Source organism: Rhipicephalus microplus, chromosome 2, assembly GCF_043290135.1.
Source record: "Rhipicephalus microplus isolate Deutch F79 chromosome 2, USDA_Rmic, whole genome shotgun sequence".
Classification (NCBI taxonomy): domain Eukaryota; kingdom Metazoa; phylum Arthropoda; class Arachnida; order Ixodida; family Ixodidae; genus Rhipicephalus; species Rhipicephalus microplus.
Genome location: NC_134701.1, coordinates 252821965 through 252837471, shown reverse-complemented (window position 1 = coordinate 252837471; position 15507 = coordinate 252821965).

Here is a 15507-nt window from a genome sequence, read left to right as displayed (position 1 = left end):
AGCAGATTATCGCTGATACGCAGTGACTTGCCGTGCCTAGAGACGGCGCTCCCATCGGCTTTCTCAAGTGAAGGTGAAGCGTTGAGTGAAGGGACGTTCTAGAATATACGGGGGTAAATTTCCAGAGCACTGCACTGTGGCGTCCCTGTTGGTTCTTGGACGTTAAACCCCAACGATCATCATAATCACGGAGTAGCACATCGTCTGAAGTTCTGGTTATTTACGCTGGTGAGAAACTCGCAAGCGCCTAATATAACGTATTAGAAGTGTCATTATTATTATTGTTTATTATTATTAGTATTATTGTTTATTAGATAATAAAGAAACACACGCAACGGAGTACATCAACGACAAAAAATGGCCCCGTACACTGAATACGTCAAACAATCTTAAATTTTTCAGTTGGTCTTTTTCCACAGCACTTCAAATTTTTGTTTGAGAATCGCGGCGAGGCGCTATGTCTAAAGCCCATGCAGACTGTTATCAAGGCGGCGGCGTTAAGTGGCATATGAGAAGTGGAATGTGGCCGCCCGGTGGTGTCCTGGCAACACCTGACAACAGTGCAGCATGCGATGTTTGCGGCACCGATGAAAATATACAACGCCTGCTGTGCCACTGTCCTCAATTTGTCTCAGACAAGTACTCGCCAACGCAATGCGGTGACTGGATGATCGGCCTCTTTCTGTGCAGTTGTTATTACAGCACCGTCCACCTTTTTTGACAGCTGACAAGGTAGTAAAAGCCATTTTGTGTTTCTTGAGAAAGACGGGTTTGTGTGAACGCCTCTGACTTGCGGTGGAGTTTTGTCAGGGAAATTACTGTCAGTCTCTCCATTTTTATTTCTCTTCTCTTCCCTCTTTCTGATCTTTCCTGCCCCTTCCCTAATTTCCCAGTGTAGGGTAGCCAATCAGATGTCTTTCTCGTTAACCTCCCTGCCTTCTCCCTTTTGTTGCTTTCTTCCTTCCTTCACGTGACCCCCCGTGACATGCCGGCAGAGGGGAGGGTGCATCGATGCAATCGAATGAGAAATAAGGTAACAATCACTGTGGTGGCTTTGGCCTTTATGTCGTCCTAGGCGAATGCGTTGGTACAGTCCTCGCTCTGCTTCATAAACTTCTGTCAGGCTTTGTTTTTTTTTTACAACTTTGACTTTAACGGCGTGTGCATTACGTGTGACGTCAAAATGTAATGTATATACTGCGAGCCAGCACAATGCGTTCCGGCAGTAAGACTTCATGTATTGCCTTCGCGTGGCCACTGGCTGTACTTAGTAGATCGTGATTCATTTACTCAGTCTAACCCCGTTCTTCCTTTTATATTGCAAAGCGGTCATATCATTGACTATACGGACGATCTGCGGCATAACACGAAGCTGAAAGACTCGCGACAGACGCCAGCTTCGTTCATTTCATTGCTGCGCGCAGATGTCGGGTATTGGCTTCCATAATCTTTTATTCCGCCACGCGTAGACAGCCGGTATAGAGTGTCACCTACAGCGTCGTATACGCGACACCAAGACTGTATTATCTGCGGACCAAAGAAGAGTCCGGCGGATTCCCGGGTCGATACATAATGTGCCTGTTGCAACCCAATACAGCGGCCATCCTAGAACCCCGTTTCGAAGCCCGTTCAAGGACCCGCTAAGCCTGACGAAATGTGAGCACTGCATTCCCGCCTACCCCTACTTTTTTCTCTCCGCCCTGCTCTTCACGATTCTCTTCGCCGTCTGTCTCCTTCGGAGCCGTCCTCTGGCGCAAGAGTTTCTGGGGACAAGAGCGCAAAGAGCCGTGCCTGTTGTAGCGTTCCCCCTACTCTGTCTTGGCTCTTCACTCGGTGTTCAAAGCGGCGTTCAGATATCGATGTGCAGCAGCACAGGCAAGAAAAGCATTGCACTTTGAAGAGCCGCGTCGCCCTGGCCCGCCGGTCCGTGTGGATCGTTGGATAGCAACCCCACCCCCCCCTCCCCGTTCCATTTCCTCCATTTCTGGCTCTCTGCAGAACTCTCGGTCAGTTTTTTGTGCCTTTTGCGAACGATGACGGGTGCTGCGTGGCGTAGAATTCAGCGAAGCAAGTGCTTCAGAAGAAGACGCGGCGCGAGCGTCAAGTACGTAAGAGGAGGAGGCCCAGAGGATCTTCAGTCACCGAACAGGAGCGCGCTCGAACCGTCTCTGCTATCTAAGAAGGCAGAGACGCCATGCTGCGCGCGTTCCCCCTGAGAATTCGCAGCTCTGTGCCGGCAGATCCGACGCCACCGCCACGTCGGCTCTGCAAAGAGCACACGTAGTTCTGTCCGCGTGGCACGATTCTCGGTGTTTGAGACCCAGGTCCCACTTGCCGCAAATCAGGTAGCGGAGTGAGGTGCTCCTTCGCTGAAAGCATTTCATCGACCGGTCCACACCGCGGGAGAGTCCTCGATGAAAGTTCCCATAGTCCACCTTGTGCGCCTGTATATCACCGTGTACGCTTTGTATAATACGTCACTCAAAGTAGAGATGGCCTATTGCGCTGGAGTACTGTGCATGCAGGCAGCGCGTATCATCTAACGAACTGTCCCCGTGGCAAAGGAGAGTCGACCAGTTCTGATGAAAGCCGAGATTTCCCTTGAACTGCCGAAGACACTTGACAGTAGAAATAGCCACAGCTATAATTGAAGAGAGGGTCAGAATTTGACGTATTCAATGCAAAGGGATCTAATTGAGGTGGACGACGGCGTAGGCTGCCAGGGACACATCGCTCGAAGAACATTTTTCGAGGTCCTCAGCGACGACTCTGGCTTGCTGGACGGCCCACACCTGGTCTTCTCTGATAAAACCAGGCCAATCGTAGGTAATGCATCTGATTTAACCGGAGAGTGCGTCCACTTCCTAGGACAGGGCACAGTAAGTGTAAAAGTCACCATTTCTTGCAGTTTTCAAGGCAAACTTTGCCCTGTGGAAGCCACGAAGCATTCGGGTTTACGGAGTGGGAGAACAGCTGAAGATTGCACTCCCATTTGTAAGGAAAAAAAGAGAGCGAATCTTCTTTCTGCACTCTTGCAAGGGATTACAAATTTTGACGTCACGGCCTTGGCAATGCATTTGATGGGCCCACATATATTTACAGAAGCCCAGAATAAGTTATGATGCCCCTAAAGAGCTTTCGTTGAAAAGGTGCACATGCGTGTAATAGTCAGACTACTCATTCGTCTATATTTATTTATTTGTTTGTTTATTTATCTATTTATTTATTCATTTTTATTCGTTCATACATCAATATGTCTGTATTTTCTTCCATTCGTTAGTCTGTCTTCGAGTCCTCATTTGCCGCAGCTAGGTAATCCCCGGTGACGTGTTGATGCAAGCCTCACAATCTCAGGTCCTGGCTCGTTTTTTTTTCCGGTTTCTTCGTGTCACAACCAATCACGCATGCGTACGGCAAGACAGTCTGGCATCGACATTCTCGTTAGCTGCAGGCTAGACTCTTCCGAAAGGTTCACTTGGAACAAATGCAAAGGCAGTGGAATACAAAAACAAAAGTCATCAGGCCGCTTCTATCACACTCTTTTTCTCCATGTGGGACTACATCATGAAGACAAGGTTCACGTGAGGCGGTCGACGTTGCATTACGGAGGCTTTTCTTTTATATATATGCAGCGCACCGACGTTTTCTCGGATGTGGAAGTCGTCGCCCCAGGGCCAGAGCTGTTTCCGGCTGCGAGGTTTCTCGGGTCTCAGGTGCGTCTGTCATCGGCAGCGGCTGCAGCTCTCCAACTTATGAAAGGAGGCGGCGGCCGCCGCTGCGTTCCCGGCGCGAAAGCCGATTACTGGGGGAAATAGTTGCGCCGCGGCAGATCGCGTTAGCAGTCCTCTCGGCAGTCGCAACGAGCTCAACCGCCGGGCCGGAGTCCTCGGCTCCAGCTTCCGTTGCGCCAACGCCTTGGCAACTAATCAGGCTGAGAGACTTCGCGGGGAGCGATGGAAGGCACCGCGTTCCGCGACGCTGAGGATAGAGCGCAGTAAACAGCTCCGACGGGTAACTACAGTTGTCCTGTCAAACACAGGCGTTCTCTCGGCATACATGCCCGTGTGTATCGGTATGAGCGACCTTTCGTGCGTTTGCAGGGTGTGAATTGAGAATTTGAAGCCGCATATTAAGCTTTCAGCTTGCAGCATGCCCGAATCTACTCACTGAAGCTGGAAATTCTCTCTCTCTCTCTCTTTGTCTCTCTCATCTATCTATCTATCTATCTATCTATCTATCTATCTATCTATCTATCTATCTATCTATCTATCTATCTATCTATCTATCTATCTATCTATCTATCTATCTATCTATCTATCTATCTATCTATCTATCTATCTATCTATCTATCTATCTATCTATCTATCTATCTATCTATCTATCTATCTATCTATCTATCTATCTATCTATCTATCTATCTATCTATCTATCTATCTATCTATCTATCTATCTATCTATCTATCTATCTATCTATCTATCTATCTATCTATCTATCTATCTATCTATCTATCTATCTATCTATCTATCTATCTATCTATCTATCTATCTATCTATCTATCTATCTATCTATCTATCTATCTATCTATCTATCTATCCATCTATCTATCTATCTATCTATCTATCTATCTATCTATCTATCTATCTACCATAACCTAAAGCGAGAGAACGCTTTATTGAAAGGCAGATAAATAAGCTGACGTGTGTATGCCGCTGACTTGCTACTCTGTGTGGTGAAGGGCACTGAAGACTGAAAAACATAAAGAGAGATATAGAGAGAGAAAGATTGAAAGTTCAAATGGAAAAAAATTAAATATACATACAGTCTGTTGTCTCTTGGGTGGGGACGTGCTAACGGAATGGCTTATTACAATTTTCAAGGTGCCACTACAGTGTGTCGAGCTGACCAATATTGTCTAAATACGTGACTAGAAGTTTCATCGCATGCTCCGGTTGCGTGAACCAGGTATAAAGGGCCCAAGACAGAGTCAACTAATAAAGCTCTATGGGTTAACAGATGCATGCATTTAACCTGCTTCACGCAGGCCTCTGTTACGTGAAGCACGTTAAAGAGCCCTGAATTCAGTCAGTTGAAAAAAATCTTTGGGATAACCGGTGCATGCAGAGTTCACAAAGCGCATGCTCATCGGCATACGCTCGGTACTTAAAATATGTTATACAGATTAGATGGAGCCACGGTTATTGCAATATGGACTTTCTGCTTGACCAAAGCGATAGCGTAAGTTGTTTCCATAAGCCCCGTTAGTACGAGACGATGGTAGAAAGTTTCCAGATGTCGAGGGATGCTGGATGGGAGTCTGTTTCATGTATGTGTGTAGCCAGAGTGGAGTAAAGCATAATGTTGCTGCGGAAGGTTTCAGAGCCTCTTTTTTTTTCTTCCTAAGCACATCACTAAATTCTCTTTATAAAACTGCATTAATAAGAAAGCATCAACAACTCTCCCTCAATCTTATTTATTGAATATTCAGGCTCTGCTAATTTCGTCAAACGTTTCCCCCTCATAGCAATACCGAGAACATTTAGAGGACATCAATTCAGTTGTACCATCACCAAGGCATTCATAAATAGGCACAAAAAATGCTTTTGTGGGCCCAGACTGGGCCTACAAAAGTCCAAATCACGAGAAACGTATTTAGTAGCGTGAGAAAACAGCATTTAAATATAGGCCCCCCTGAAAAACATTACGAGAACGTTCAACATACGTGTTTGCCATGAACTTGAAACAACCAGTGTGGCTTTCTAGAATACATTTCTTTAAGCCAGCAGCACACAGACAATTCCTATCACTGCGCTATAAAACACAATTCGCAAGGAACCCTGAGGCTTTGTAAAAACGTGATCAATGCATCCTCTTCAGAGCAGTCAACCCAACCTCACTGCCAACTATACGACGAATCAACTTTTCTCTATTCCATATGCCTACTTACTTATGTAAAATAGTACAAATTGTCTGACAAAAAACAAAGGCACCATGCATTTAAATACAGCCTTTCAAGCCAATCAGCGCTCATTACTAGTTGTTCTTAGTATTTCCGGAATACCGCAGAGACCAAAGAAATTTTCAAATGGTAGTCGGTGGCTTTAACTGAATCAAACAACTCAAGCAGCAACCTACGAATAACAGCACGAAAGATTTTGAACGAGTCCAAATTTACGGAACGTTATTTAAAGTTGGAGGTTTTGACATCGCAGAATATCGGAGCCATTAGGACCGTCGAATAACGAACGAGTCACCCGCGTAAGTGCTAACGCATGTGGTTCACGAGCTGCTAAGCCTTCAGCGTATAATTTCGGTTAGTTACGGCCTTCGATTTTCGCTTACGAGTTGAGTGAAGGAATAAAGGAAGTTATATCCTCCAAAAAGCAGAACGAACAAAATGCGTGTTTCCGTAAATGCAAAAGTACCGATACGTCTTTTCTTAAGACGTAACACTTTTAAAACCATAGCCGCCAAAATATAGCTGCGCTCGGTGCCCTCTAATTACATTGGCAACTGGCCAAAAAAAAAAAGCAAAGAACGTTACGAATCGAAGACTGCCGACTGCTTTCTGCTGATTCCCAGCCTTCAGCGAAAGCTAGCTTGCTTTTGAAATAATGGCAATAAAAAGAACTTGATGAGATCTTTTTTTCTTTTCTTTGCTTTGCATGTGCTGCACGGCTGGACCTGTTTCCTTCACCTCCTCCTGCTGTACCTCTCTGTGTCTTGATGTTTCAACGGCGCAAAGAGGAAGGCTCGACAGGCGATGCGTTCCGCCCATCACTCTCATCTTCAACGCCGAATGGGTGGAGTCCCAATCAGCCCGATCGCGCGGAAGGAACCCATGACCAGCTGCAATATCGATTCTATTCGTGTTCTCCACCATCACCCATAGCGAGAAATAGCGGCAAAGGGGAATATTGTTCGGAAAAAAAGAAACGAAGAAAACGAGAACATAATAAACATGACAACGAGAAAAAGAAATCGCGGCGAGGACGCGAGGTTAAAGCATGAAAAAGGTAAATTTCTTCGTTTTCTCTCATCCATGGTGTTTTTCTCTCTTGCTCTCTGAACACACACACACACACACACACACACACACACACACACACACACACACACACACACACACACACACACACACACACACACACACACACACACACACACACACTTACCTGACTCTATGTTTGAAGTTATCTATAATTTACTTGTTTGTTTGATATATTTCTCGATTGTTTGATTGCAATCTGTGTCATGGGAAACACATAATGTGCAAAATGGAATTAGTTCTTCTAGGTCCCGCTTTTTTTCACTCGAGTATAAAAAAAGCTAATTATAGTGGCCACTAGGTAGGCGGCCAGAAGAAGAATCAAAAGCAGTGAACTATGAGAAAGCCCAAGCCACAAGAAGTGTGGAAATTATATTAGGTACAGTTACTTGAAGCAGACCTCATTTTCACAAGTGCTTTTAAGAAAACAAGAAACAGAAAATGAATCTGGCATTCCTTTCCATCGAAATATAATGAGGGGCAGAACACTTCTCAAATGTTCAAGGCGCACTCCTGGAACTTTTCTTTTGCTCGGTAGCTTTGACCTTAAGGAAGCCTACATAAAAGTCTGCTATCGAAAAAATTCGGTTAGCACTATGCAATCGCTCCTTTTTAATTTTATTTTCGCTTCCCCAATACTCACTCTTTCATTTGCACGCTTGAACAAATGGAGGCCGCTTTTCTATTGCATTTCTTTTGCTCTTATAGTGTTCTCGTGCCCGAGAACACACCCACAAATGTGCAAGCACTTACTACAAGAATCTGAACAGTTCTTTTTTTTTTCGGGCTAAAATTTTCAACTGATGTATTTTACTTCCGCGCACGCATTCTTTGGAGTAAAAGTAGGCACTCGCATTTAGAGTTCTGTGATAAATGCGTGCAGGAACAGAAGCGGGGCTTAAGTCGAATTGCTCACCGTGATTGCAACGGTCAATCTCTCACGACAGCTCGTAGTACAATTGGCTTCTTATTCTTTCGACCGAGAGAGCCGGCATGTTAAACACAACACCCTCGCCTTGTTTCACGTTTGCTCGGCTAATTCCTTTCACAGCTCTGAAAAATGGACACGGTTCTATAAGTAATTCGAGTGGCTCTTGTTCAAGTAGTTTGAATAACTCTACAGCAATGCGCGAGGCGCTCTACACTCACCTGCTTGGACAAAAAAGTGACCTCTCTTCTTCCTGCTTTTAAACTCTCCTCTCCTCCCGTGGAATATTGTAGCGAGAGAGGAAGACGAGATGGCGGCCAACGTGGTCGGGTCGTTCTCTCGCCACTTTATTCCACGCCTCAAACGGGGCCGCGGTCGCTGTCCACGTCCGACACACCAAGTGCACTCGCTTGTTCTAACCCTCGCGCAGCTCGAGCTGGCCTCAGCTGCACGAGAGGCGCGGCGCAGTGATCGAGAAATGATGATGGTGATGGTGGCACTACAAGTTAATGGAGAATACCCTAGTAACCTGCGCTTGGCCGATGACATTGCATTGCTGAGTAACTCAGGGGACGAATTGCAACTCATGATTACGGAGTTAGACAAGGAGAGTAGAAAGGTGGGTCATAAAATTAATCTGCCGAAAACGAAACTAATGTACAACAACCTCGGAAAGGAGCAGCGCTTCGAGATAGGTAATAGTGCACTTGAAGTTGTAAAACACTGTCTCCTTAGGGCAGGTAATAACCGCAGAGCCGAACCACGAGATTGAAGTAACTCGAAGAATAAGAATGGGGTGGAGCACATTCGGTAAGCACTCTCAAATTATGACAGGTAGATTGCCACTATCCCTCAAGAGGAAGGTATATAACAGCTGTATCTTGCCGGTACTTAGCTACGGAGCAGAAACCTGGAGACTTACAAAGAGGGTTCAGCTTAAATTGAGAACGACGCAGCGAGCAATGGAAAGAAAAATGGTAGGTGTAACCTTAAGAGATAAGAAGAGAGCAGAGTGGATTAGGGAACAAACGTGGGTTAAGGATATCATAGTTGAAATAAAGAAGAGGAAATGGACATGGGCCGGGCATGTAGCGCGTAGACAGGATAACCGCTGGTCATCAAGGGTAACTAACTGGATTACCAGAGAAGGGAAGCGGGTTAGGGGGAGACAGAAGGTTAGGTGGGCAGATGAGATTAAGAAGTTTGCGGGTACAAATTGGCAGCAGCAAGCACAGGACTGGGTTAACTGGCGGAACATGGGAAAGGCCTTTGTCCTGCAGTGGACGTCGTCAGGCTGATGATGATGATGATGGTGATGATGATGAATATTAACTACGGTTATTTTGAATTCGGTAGTGAACTACCGAAGTCTGACAGGCACTGCGAGTCATAGTAGCAATGCTTTACTCTTTATTGTTTGCTTGCTGAGCTACAAGAATCACGAAATGTGTTGGATGCTGCTGTGCAGACGCCGTGCAGTCAAAGGCGAGGTTTCCCTGCATGAGCACGGCCGCTCGATCTTTCCCAGCCGTGGCACGAGCAGCGTTCACAAAGCTGTAGTGACGGGCACACCGGCAGCGGCTGCCGGCGCGCCGGCTGCGCCATCCCCAAAACGACAGCCATGTTGGGCTTGCACTAGCGCCCCCTCTTGGCGGGGAAAGTTGCGAATTTCTTTAAATTACGCTTGCCTCAACGCAATTAGCTTTGTCAGCAAAAGGTACTTCACACGACGTCGAGAATGCTGCTATGTTAGTATGAAATCGTACTTATGTCTACTTTTGTCATTGCGGAATGTGCCACTGGACATGTACGGACCGCTCTTCCATTAAAAAAAAAATAAATTTAAGGCTTCGTAGCTCTCGCATCACAGTGGTAGCTGTCATGGCGCTAGTGTCATGTTAATGTTAGACATGTCTAAACGTACTAACAAGCAGCCAACCTGTATAGCCGAATTTTCTTCACTCAAATGCCGTTATGTCATTTATCTCTCCCCTTATACACCATATTGCTAAGCGTGTTTCTTATTTACACTTAAGTTTGATTCGGTTTTCGCCCTGAAAGCCTGTTTGGAATGCTCAGCGCAAAACTGCTTTTCATCGTTTTAGAAGGCTTTCGATTATTGCGGATTGTTCAGTTAAGATTACAAGCATGGCGCGAGCACTCGAGATTATTCCAGAACTTGCACGATAAGGCTGGAATATCCGAAGGCACGTGTATAAATACCGATGAGCTTCGCCGCTTGTCAATTTATTGACGGCCGACGTTCTGTTCGCCGCTATCAGGGTAAGTGTGTTTTTGTAATCTGACTTTTCCTTTACTGGCCACAAGTTCGACCAAATAAGCAGTTTGATCTGAACATCTACTCTGCTACCTTTGGCCACGTCACGACCCCGTGACAATATGTAGGATAACAAACCACATGTTTCTCTTTTTAACCACCTGATCATCATATCCGTAGTCTGTCAGTCTGTCAGTCTGTCAGTCTGTCAGTCTGTCAGCCTGCCTGCCTGCCTGCCTGCCTGCCTGCCTGCCTGCCTGCCTGCCTGCCTGCCTGCCTGCCTGCCTGCCTGCCTGCCTGCCTGCCTGCCTGCCTGCCTGCCTGCCTGCCTGCCTGCCTGCCTGCCTGCCTGCCTGTCTGCCTGTCTGCCTGCCTGCCTGCCTGCCTGCCTGCCTGCCTGCCTGCCTGCCTGCCTGCCTGCCTGCCTGCCTGCCTGCCTGTCTGTCTGCCTGCCTGCCTGCCTGCCTGCCTGCCTGCCTGCCTGTCTGCCTGTCTGCCTGTCTGCCTGCCTGTCTGCCTGCCTGTCTGCCTGTCTGCCTGTCTGTCTGCCTGCCTGCCTGCCTGCCTGCCTGCCTGCCTGCCTGTCTGTCTGCCTGCCTGCCTGCCTGCCTGCCTGCCTGCCTGCCTGTCTGTCTGTCTGTCTGTCTGCCTGCCTGCCTGCCTGCCTGCCTGCCTGCCTGCCTGCCTGCCTGCCTGTCTGCCTGCCTGTCTGTCTGTCTGTCTGTCTGTCTGTCTGTCTGTCTGTCTCCAAACTAATTATGCGTCATGATATGTAGAATACGCTACGTTGCGAGATAGTGATGCTACATGTAAGAAACGCAATGAACGATCAGCGCAGAGCCCCCTCCCGCACATCAGCCATAGCCGAACACAAATCTTCGGCGTATAGGCTCCTCGCATACCAGCAGGACGTGCGTGTACAGACAAGCAGCGGCTTCGTTTCCCATTTTCATCTTGAAAGGAAGCACAAGGGAGCCGTAAATAGCGGAATGAAAGCCTATAGAGGCCCGCATTCTTTTTTTTTTTTGACAAGAGGGAATAGTAAAAAAAAAGGATATCAGACAAAAAGTGGTGGTGACGCGATCGTCGTGGTTCTAAAAAAAAAGCTTTTTTTCTTTTTTTTCTCTTTCTTTCACTACCTTGCTTAAGAAACAGAACGCTTCAGAAACACAGCGCAGGAGCCCTTCCAGCGCCATTATTTTTTGGTCTATTCCGTCGCGTTCAAAATACCGACGCCAGGGCAGTATACTCCAACAAAACATTGCGGCGGGGAGTAAAAAAAAGAATGGAAACAAACGAGCGGTGAGTTCGTGGGCGAAATAGCGGTTCTCCCGATTCCATTTGCTATAAATCTCGTCTGTGTTCTCAACCGCACGAAACTCGAGACTTCTCTGCGTTTTGTTTGTCTTCACCAAGCTTCATTTCTTTCTTTCCTACATTTTTTTTTCTCTTTTTAGGTCCGAGTGGGTTTCTTTGAAGTTCTTCGAGCCCCTTCCACTCCCCTGCCCTTGCTGGAGGCATCGCGACGACGGAGTATATCGCTCATGCCCGTACAGAGCAGATGGCGCGGGCACCTTGTCAACGAGTTAGGCAAGCTGCACGACGCCTATAGCTGGCCGTTAAATCGCTTCCCTTCAACGACTACGCGCGCGCCTGCCGAATGACGCTGGCTCGCATACTGAAGCAAGCCAGCCGTCGCACTACCTCGTACATTCCGATTCTCAGTTCTTTTTTTTCTTCTTTTTTTCATGTCGGATATGAGTAAATCCGATTCTGTTGTTAAGCTGTCACTGTACATAATCGTAGTGTACCGAAATGCGCGCGCACGAAAAATCCTGCGTTTACGATGCAAAGTAGGGCAAGTTCTTTTTTTTTTTTTTGTCTCGGGTCAGTTGGTATTTACCGGAGGGCATAGTATTGTAGCGCAAAACTCCAGAAGAAGTAGTAAAAGGCAGAGAGAGATAAAGAGAAAGGAAAGAGGGATGTTAATTGAAGGAAGTTTGCTGTTTGCCACACAAACACACACAAACAAGATGCCACGCATAGGCGTGCGAAGGAGGGGGTAAGGGGAGGGGGGCACCCCTCTTATCGCCTATAAGGGGGGGGGGGTGCAGAGTCAGCCCCATACATTGACATAATAGGGAGGGGGGTACAATGACGAATCTTCGCCCCCCCTCCCATAGGTGTACGCCTATGCTGCCACGCACGCATGCACAAATAAGCGCAGCATATGCGCGTGCATGTGCAACGACGTGTCACCCGCCGAATAATGTACTTACGTCAAACAGTTCTGTCTTTCTATCTTTCAAAACCTTAAACCCATTTACCCTAGCGTAGAATAGCAAACTGGGCGCTCGTCTGGTTGACCGTCCTGTCTCTCCTTCTTCATCGTCTTCCTCCTCGTTCAAAGAGAAATAAAGTGAAAGTCACTTTAGAATAGCTATAACTACGAATCAGGGGCGTAGCCAGGGGGTGGCACACCGGGCACGTGCCACCCCCGAAATTTTTTTCGCCATGGCATGGCAGTGCCCCGCGTTACGCTGTGGGGAAGTCATCACGCCGTCCAAATGGGAGGGCGCTATTGCAAGATCTGGACTTGAACGTTCAACAGCTATGGACTGTCCACCGGGCTCGCGACGCAGCAGAGAGACTTGGTCTTTCTGTTCCGACGTGGGAGCGGCCCGCAACGTGCTAAAGCACGTTCCGAAGGACCAAGAAAATTTATCCATCCATCCATGGCATAGAGAGCGAAAAATGGCCATTCTAAGCGGGTACCCATCCCGAAATCAAGGTGGTGCCCCTCCCCCCCCCCCCTCCCACGAAAAAAATCCTGGCTACGTGCCTGCTACGAATGATGCACAACACTATTGCAAATGTGTTCAGCGTAATATCGCAAGGTACATGTGCATGGTTGGAGGGTTAAAAAAAAGGTGAAATGACAACCACCCGTCCGTAGCAGGAAGCCAGAAGGAAATGCACACATACTTCTGAGAAAGTAAAGGTTCTACTCAAGCAACATTTTAAGTGGTGGGCGCCCTACCATTTGCTTTAGCCAGAATGGCAGTACTTTTGGGCAGGTGTATTCGACAGCGAGCGGGCCGCAAGGACAACATAAATTGTAAGCATAAAAAGCATGGGAGCAAGAGCTTCGAAGAAACGCGCCGTTCCGAGAAGCCACGCATTTCTGACACTTCCAGGGGTCCCTTGTAGTTTAAGCACGCGAAACGAATAGTCCCGGTACCTCTTGTATAATGGAGTGATCTAGTAATTAACCTGATAAATGTATCCTAGTAAATAACATAGATAAATAAATACAACTAGACTTGTCTAGCTAAACGACGATAACCGTGCTACAAGTCAATAAAGCTGCTGATTCCAGCGAGGACAATATGTTTTCAGGTGGGTTTACAGCGACAGCTTCGACACTTCTGCATTATTTCAGGAGTTTCCTTTCCGCCTGTCTACGATTAGTTACTGCTATAGGCCACAGATACTGCTCACCTAAAGCACAAATGCTTTGGTGGTCCTTATAAGAGGTGCAGCACGTCAAAATGTGTTTCGCAAAAAAAAAAGACAATTGCTATCCTCTGTAAATTATTCTCGTTCGGTTGAAGCAATTATTAGTTAGTGGATTCGCTTTATCGTTAACGTAGTGTAATCCGTAAACGCCTCGATTCGGTTTGTTACGCGAAGCAATCAGTTAAGGTAGGTCGAAACTATACCACTTCCATCCGGCATCAGTGAACCTTGTAGAGACGTGCAGGCTCCTAAACGTAAGCATACGCGATTTACTTCTCCAAAATCTCGTGCCACGTTTATTTAAGGCACCTCGCTTTCAATATTCGGACCTGGACGTCGACGCAATGAAACGATGCCGGCCGCACAAAATTATAAATCGACGCGGCAGACAAATACGTATCCAAACACTTGACAGATTTGGCACGCTGGCGACTCTTTATTTTACGTAATTGCATCCACCGGATGTGGTACCAGTGCGGTACGAGCTTACGATAGGACTTGGCTAGATTATCCATGGTTCGCATTAATTTAAGGAGCACCTACTTGCTTAAACGGTGGTCCTACACGAAAGCGTCGCTTTCTAAAGATTGAATTATCAGCATCAAAGTGCACCGCTTTTCTTTCGTGTCGCTCCGACATAGAGAAAAATTAGAACGGTATCCCTTTCTTTTTGGAAAGCTCCGTAGAGCTCGTAAATTAGATTTTCTTCCGCAAAGGCCACATCACCGCACGCGTGCGGATAGAATTTGTGTTGATAAAAACGAAGTCAATACTGAGAAGAGAAAAAAAATGTTATTTTTCCATTAAAAACGAGAGTATAGTCTCACTGCGGTACGGGTAAAAATGAATCTGGAGAACGTATCTCTGTGCACGCGGCACAAACGGCAACAGCAGATGAGTTTTTCTCGGCACAATTTCTGCTCTCACCCTGGTTGCTTTTTTTCATTCGATCAAGCCGATCTCTTTCGTATCCGTGGCTGCGTGAAACAGCGTCGTTTCCTTTTCGAAAACGATAGCGGGAGGCCACATGGATGACACCAAAGAAGCGACCGAAAAACAAACAAACTCGGAATTGATTAGGATGACTGACTACGTTCGTCAGGGTATAATTTCAATCGTAGTTTCACAATTGAAGCACCGAGACTCAGCGCCTTTATTTGCTGTTTTTTTTTCTTCGTAATAACACGTTGCCGCTTTTTTTTTCACAGAGAGTGAAGGGATTATTTGCAATTTATGCCGCTCAGAAACTTAGTGTGATCGGAAAGCTTCTGGAGATTGGCCGCTCTAAATCCATTCTAATTTTTATGGCAAATTTCCAAAATATCAGGCAAGCTGTGTTACCAACTATGTTACATTGAGAGACGTGCCGAATAAAAGGGGTGTTGTCACGATTTTTCTATAGGCAGTCTACTCTTATTTATTTATTTATGTATTTATTTATTTATTTATTTTAACATTCTGCAGCCTTGATAGGCTATCGCACGAGTGGATACAGAATGCAAAACAAATTACAATACAAGACAAGAGGTACAGAGCACGAAGATCAGTGCTTAGTGATGTGCAAAATGAATTCATCACGTGATAAAGATTTAACATCAACGGGCAATTTATTCCACAATTCAATAATGCGGACAAAAAACTGTGTTTATACGAGTTTGTCCGGTGATTAAAAGGAGACATGTTCAAATTATGATGACGTCTAATGGAAGTTGGTTTGGCATGTGTGATGTAATCAC